Below are 7,500 nucleotides of genomic sequence, written 5' to 3'. Positions count from 1 at the left end.
CGGATCTAATTTTTGATATATATTTATTTCGGAGGGTTCGATAAGACTCTCCTAAGGATTGCCTTACCGATTTCGTTTTTGTTCTTTGATAGATACGTCTTGCCTCAGTGACCTCTTTTCTAAGTTTGCTTAGTTGCGGAGTCCACCAAGGGACGGATTTCGGGAAGCGTGTTTTTTGCGGGATGGATTGTTCTGCTGCTGTTATGATTTTATTTTCTATTTTCGCGGCGAGTGATTCTGGAGTTGAGGTTTCTAAGGGGGGCGGGTCGTTTGTAGTTTTGTTGGAGAGACAGTGGTGAAATTTGTCCCAGTCTGCTTTTTTAACGTTGAACCTATTGGTTCTGACTGGTCGGCTAGAAGTGTGGAATAGTTGGATGGAATAGGTTATTAGACTGTGGTCGCTCGTGGTCGTACTGTCATGTACCGACCAACACCTGATTTTGTCGAATGAGTTTGCACACGCTAGAGTGAGATCAATGTTAGAAGTTCCTCTAGGTGTGTTGAATGTGAAGGTTGCGGAAGGCTTATTAACTACGAAGAGTCTGTGTTGGGAGATGAAATCTTCCATTGTCTCTCCTCGAGGATCTGTGCGTTTGCTGAACCAGAGGGGGGAGTTCGCGTTTGAATCTAAGCTAATTATTATTTTATGCCCCTTGAGAGTTGTAATTGCTTTATCTAGGTGGGCTAAGTATGAGTCTATGTTTTCGCAAAATTGGAGATACGCGTTGATTATGTAGAATCTGTCGTCTTTCGTGCAGATTTCTACGCATGTGCAATGGGTGTTGCTTATTTGTGCGATCTTAAGGGCTTCTATTTCGGTGTTGAAAATAACTATTGCTGATTTAATTTTGTCCGCGGTAGAGATTTTTGAAAAGCGTTTTTTGTCGGTTATGATTTTTGTAGTAATTCCGAAGCCTGGGATGGAGTTCGCGTTACTGTAGGGCTCCTGAAGCAAGAGTATATCTATCTTTTTGTTTGTCGCTATCTGTCTGAGTTCGTCAGTTACTGTCTTAGAACCTCCGGCGTTTATTTGTGCTACTTTTAGGATTCGCGTGCTACTTGTGTTGCGTCTAGTGGATACTTGGCCTATTTTAAGGGTGGGCATGGATTGGGAGTGGTTAGGTTTATAAACCATAATCCGTGCGAGCGAGGACCTGATTTATAGCAGCGATGTATGCCGGACATTCGCTGTGGGTGACAGAGTGGGTGGCGGGTTTGCCGGTTTTCTGGCAATTATGGCAGCAGGACGGTTTGGCCTTGTTTGGGCATGTTTTGAAAGTGTGGTCTTGCTCGGCGCAATGACCACAAATGTCTTTCTCGGCGCGGCAGTATTTCGTCGTGTGACCGAAGCTGTGGCACTTGTAACAGCGGGTCGCCGCGATGTAATCGTTGACGCGGCAACAATTCCATGCGACGTAGACTCGCTCTTTCTTGACGAGGATGTCGCGGGCCTGTTTAGACACTTCTAGAATCCAGTTGCATCTATCTCTGTTTTTGTCGCCTGATTTAAATGCGAGTTTGATCTGTTGGGAAATAGATTTTTCGGGGCCGTCGAGATTCTGGTTGACGATAGCCTTAAGTGTGGCTTCGTCACTCTCGAGTTTCGGGACGTCGTACAATATTATTCTGGGATTTTTCTTTAGCGGGGCTCCTACTATTAGGCCGGCAGCTTTCAACTGCGCGTTGCCTTGAAGGGTGGTTAGGTCAGAATTTTTAGAGGACTCGACTAGGATCCCGTTGCCCTGGATCCTCCTGATGCTCTTTATTTGCAATTTGTTCTCGGAAGGGGAAACGAGCTTCAGGACTGCTTCCTTGGTCTTCTCACTGGATTCGAAGACCTTGGGATCCTGTGGAAGGATCGTGATCGCGCTAGGAGGGTTCTGTTTTAAATTTGAAAGAGCCGCAGTTTTGGAGCGGACTCCGACTCTTTCGGCGTAGGTGGTGGGTCGGGAGGGTTCTTTCGAGACTTGACACTTTTCAGTGACTGTCTCGAGGGTCTTGCGCTGCATTTTATTTTCGGAGGTGATGGCGTGGATTTGGCCCTCGAGGTTACTGCAGCGGAGGAGGGACGCTCCAAGGATACTTTGCAGTTTCGCGAGTTTACTGGCGATAAACTGCGATGCTTCGGGATAGAGACCGTTGTCCTGGTCCATTAAGAAGTTCAATAAGGCCATTGAGACCTTTTCGGATTTTAAGCGAAGTTCGTTCGCGGTGAGATCGGGGGAGGGAGTGACGGCGGCCGTCTTGCTGCTGTTGTTTTGCGGATTGTTGGGGGCAGGTGTGACCGGGGGCGGAGAAGGGGCTTCGGATTTTCTCCGGGTTTTGGGGGGCTTTTGAGAGGGCACGTTGGTTAGCGGGGTGTCAGAGTCTAATTCTGCGTCGGAGACTATTCTACGTTTATTTTTTCTGTTGCGTTTACTTACTTTGATGTAGCCCTCTGTATCGGATGTATCGGCTTCCATCCTGTCTGTTGTGGTCGGCTGGCGAGGTGGTGGGTTTGTCGGCTGGCGGTTGGCTGCTGGGCTGGCGTCCAGGTCGTCTAGGAGTTGCACACGGATTTTTTTCTTCGGATTTTTGGAAACTCACACGTGAAAAATAATGTACGTATCAAGAAATTTGCGCGTAACTAGGGACGGTTGCTAAGGAGTTTTCGCGGAGGAATGTACTACAGGCCGAGAAACCGTTACTTTTACCGTTAAGCGGTACCGTCACCTGGCCGGCGACCCTTGTAATCCGGGACGGCGCAGGTAGTCAAAATTTACGGACGCGAACAATTTAAAGTAAATGTTTATGCTTATAACTTTTTTAACGTTAAAACAATCAACAAATGAACTGCACAAGGTTGTTGTTGGTAAAAAACACTGCACGTTGATACAAAAAATTTTTAATTTTTGTCACTTTTAAACTACCGTTTACGAAACGACGCGGATTAACTTCGGAGCGACTTGTCGCACGTCCGTTCACCACGGCGGTTGAGAGCGGAGTCCAGTAGATAGGGACAGATGGGAATCTCGTTAATCCATTCATGCGCGTCACTAATTAGATGACGAGGCATTTGGCTATTTTTTTTTTTTTTTTTTTTTTTTTTTTTTTTTTTTTTTTTTTTTTTTTTTTTTTTTTTTTTTATAGAGAGGAAAATCTTTTATAGACACCACGGAATTCTTCGACGTGATAGTGTGGGAATCCTTATACCCACTAAAAACCTCTCTCTTCTCACGCCTAGATGTTATGGCGGAGGACGGCTTTATTTCCTGGTGCCGAATTTGCGATGTTGGGGCCCAGGTTGCCCATTACAGTGGCCGTGAATCGGGCGATCACCCAACGCCCTCCCTATTACCCGGATGACAGATGTTGTTTGTCATCTTATTCCATCTTGTCCAGTTCGTGTGCGATCCCTGAAGGGCCCTCGTAGTTATTGATCTTAAGAGCCCTTTGAGTCCTAGTGCGGAGATCGATTCAGCCGAGAGCGATGCCCACACGCCGCGCCAGGAGATGGTGACCGACGTCACTCTAACAGCTTCCGCCAAAACCCCAAATTCCTGGGCGACGCGATGCCTTAACAGCGGGGTGTCGTATTTAGCGACTTTCCTCGTATGTGCATCATTAAGCGATGTCGCACCGCTAACGACCTGGCTGTCGATGACCTTGACAGCTCCATCCTTAAAGGCCACCAAATCAGGCTTCTGCAGACCCGACTGCAGGACATAATGCGGGTTCTCCCTAACCTTCCACCCACTTTGCCTCAGACCAAACGCTACGATTCGGCATATGGCATCGTGTCTGAGTATTCGACCCCCATGAGTCCGGTGACATCCCTGCACTATGTGTGCCGCCGTCTCCGTTACGGCGCACCCAGCACGACACAACACAGGAGCCCCATTCCCACGACGGCCTCTTGATGTTCTTACTCTGGTGGGCAGGGCGTTAATACGTACATGGTGATATTGCACGTAATCCCTGCCGGGGATCCCCGCAGAACAGGCGTCAACCCAAGAGCTGCTATCGATGACTTTAGCAGCCTCACGCAATTCTCCTCCATCGTTAGACTGATGGAGTAAAGATGCCCAGTATTTGGCACGATCCTCAGGCCGGAAGAGCGCCCGACCTTGGATAGTCAGAGCACTCTCCGCCCGTCGAACCGCTGCCACAACTGCCGGATGTTGGGAGGCATCTCTTGCAGCCGCACAGGAGGACCCCGCCATTGATGTTAACCTGGCGTGCATCATACCCGGTATCGATGTTCGAAACGCGGGGATGCCAAGTCCACCCTCCTTGCAACTGGCGTGGAAATACCCAAGTGGTACATCTTTGGGCAGACGCAACCACCTTCGAACGGCCAGCCGCGTCTGTTTATCTAATGCCTTCAAGATTTTAAGTGGGCATCTTGTCAAAACCAGCTGGTGATAAAAACGCGGAATGAGGAAACAGCGCAAGATCTTGAGGCGCTGTTGAGGCTTGAGTGGCGCCTTGGTGATATTGGCCAACTCTCTGTCTAGCTTGCCCCCAGGTTTTTCAATACCCATTGGCGAGATCTTAATGCCCAGATATCGGAAGCCCTCGGTAGGTCCCAGTTGTTTTATAGACCGACCGTTGACCTCAAATTTGCTGGCGGAGAGTATCTTGTACTTCTTTTCTTTACCAGCGATCTGGATGGACATAGCCAGACATTTATCGGAGTTGAATTCCAACCCGTACTTTCGTGCCTCTTCCTCAGCCGTTCGAAGCATGCCCTGCATTCCTGAAACGGAGGACGCGAACAAGATCAGGTCATCCGCATACGCCAGTATATTGACCCTTTGCTCCCTGATAACATAGCCGACCTCCTCGGGTAACACCCTTATCACCCGGTCCATGACGATCGAGAATAGCAGGGACGACAAGGGATCGCCCTGCCGCACACCCCTCGCTACCCGGATCGGATCCGATGTCTCTCCACGGACCTGAAGCACGGTTCGGCTATTACGGTACGTCGCTGTTATGTACCTCACAAAGAGCTCCGGGAGTCCCAATCCCCTTAGTGCCGATGTTATGGCATGGTGACTAACGCTGTCAAACGCCCTGGCCACATCTAAGGACACAACGTGAAGCTGCTTTAAGCAGCTCCGTGCGTCACGAAGGGCAGTTGATAGTACAAGCACGTTCTCAGCACAGCCATCGTGTACTCCTCGTTGCCGCTCATCGATGAGACCGGCTTTTGCCAATCTCACCGCCAAGATTTTATGCAGCTGACGAACGACGACTGAAGCCACACTTATAGGACGGAACTCGGATGGTGTTGAGCTTCCGTCCTTCTTAGGGATAAATACCGTCCTGCTGATGAGGAGCTCAGATGGAAATGCCCCTACCGCAAGGATGACATTATAAAATAAGGTTCTTAGAACTACTGGCACACTCCTCCATTGCCTGCTCGAGATGTTATCGAGACCCGATGCCGAGGAGAGCGGGATCTCATTGGCCTGGATCTCATGGCCACGAACCGGCTCAGCGATCCAATGCAGGTCATCCCTTTCCTGAACTGGATGAAGGTGTTCAATGGGGACAGAAGGACTGGTGAGCATAGGTGTCCAGTACTCCACCATCTCGCCAACGGTTGGTGTTTGAGCCTGCACCGGGCCATCCAGTACAAGCTTGGCCGCGCGAGACATGTCCTTCTTCCAGAGTTCCTGCATGGCCGCATACTCCCTTCTCCTCAGTCTCCACCTCGGCACGGGCCCGGCAGGCGCAGCTTTAGGTGGCCGGAGCAGTGGTGTTCTCCGCTCCTTTACTTTCGCAGAAGGCGTCGGAAAGACTCGTTGAAGCCATCGACAACAAGCACTCGGTGTTATTGGTTCTCGATTAAGAACCGTTCTCGCAAGACTTACGAGTTCCTCCGCTTCATGGGATTTCACCCTTTCGGCCGGATCAATCAGCTTACGGATAGCGTCAATATATTGGCACTGATGTTGCTGTGCCGACGCAGAGTGCTCCTGAACAGGAGTAGGCGAATCCGCCTGTCGATGACTTGTGTCGTGATGTTGAGTGACACTGGAGGTTGAAGGTTGAGACTCAACGGCAGTTCCACGCTCGCGGCATACACCGATCTTCTGTGTAACAAGAGCTTTATATGTCAATTTCTTTCTGAGGCCCTTCAGTCGATCAAGACTGAATTTATTGTCGAAGACCGTCAGCAGATGTTCGTTCATAAATTTGACGTTGCCCTGCACACTCGCAAGCGCCTCAGCCGCCGCCACCATCTCAGTCTCCTCCTGAGTCCACCTAACCTTCTTTACCGCCACCTGCACTCGTTGGTTGGCCTCGTCTGGATGAGCTCTCCTCACATGGACCCCTAACCCGATGGAAGTGGGAAAGGATCGCGAACAATGGGGACATGGATGTAGTGCCCCCCGCGACGCAGGATGTTGTGCGTCGTTACTGGACTGGTTGGGTTTATTTCTCGAGGTCGTCGGACAAACATTCCGATCCACTGTGGCCGCTGTCGTAGGGTCGGCGATCCGAGTGGCCCGAGGGCCCGCCGACAATGGGTCACTTGACCCATAATCTTTCTTTTGATTCTTCGGGCCTACGACAATAGAGCCATGGGGGTGGCAACCCCATGACCCATAACATGCCTCCCTCAAAGTGACTAGAGCCGCCGCCACATTAGCGCGAAGGCAGGCCATTTGGGTGGGCTGCACCCTTACAGCGGCTCATTACTGCTAGGCAGCACGTCGTGTCGCACAGAATTTAGCCGCAATGCACTGAATGGACAGGTCCAAACAATACATCACGTTACCGTCGGGAACCACGAGGAGGTACCTGTGCGACTAGGACGGGAGAGGCTAATGGACCTAACAAGAGGTCTATATTACGCATCACCGTCCCGCGGGAGGCCAAGGCACGGGACCGAGCTCGGATCCCAGCCACGAGAGCCGTTCACCTCGCCCAGGCCCGGCACGTCAGCCAGACCCGCTTCCCGACCAAGCCCGACACGCCCCGCTCCTCAGAGCCAATCCTTATCCCGAAGTTACGGATCCAATTTGCCGACTTCCCTTACCTACATTAATCTATCGACTAGAGGCTCTTTACCTTGGAGACCTGCTGCGGATATGGGTACGAACCGGCGCGACACCTCCACGTGGCCCTCTCCTGGATTTTCAAGGTCCGAGGGGATGATCCGGACACCGCCGCAACTGCGGTGCTCTTCGCGTTCCAAACCCTATCTCCCTGCTAGAGGTTTCCAGGGAACTCGAACGCTTATACAGAAAAGAAAACTCTCCCCGGATCTCCCGACGGCGTCTCCAGGTCATTTTGGGTTACCCCGACGAACACTCTTACGAGGGCCCGAATGGTATGCGGTTCCGCTGCCGGGTTCCGGAATAGAAACCGGATTCCCTTTCGCCCAATGGGTGTTTTTTGTGCATGTATATAATAACAAAATATGCTGCGATTTATATAATAATAAAAAAATAAAATAAAATAGCTGCGGTTTTTTTACAAGTGTTTAACGTCTTAGGACACCTC

The sequence above is a fragment of the Megalopta genalis genome, unplaced genomic scaffold (assembly GCF_051020955.1).
Source record: "Megalopta genalis isolate 19385.01 unplaced genomic scaffold, iyMegGena1_principal scaffold0197, whole genome shotgun sequence".
NCBI lineage: Eukaryota > Metazoa > Arthropoda > Insecta > Hymenoptera > Halictidae > Megalopta > Megalopta genalis.
Note: the sequence above shows the minus strand (reverse complement) of the source record.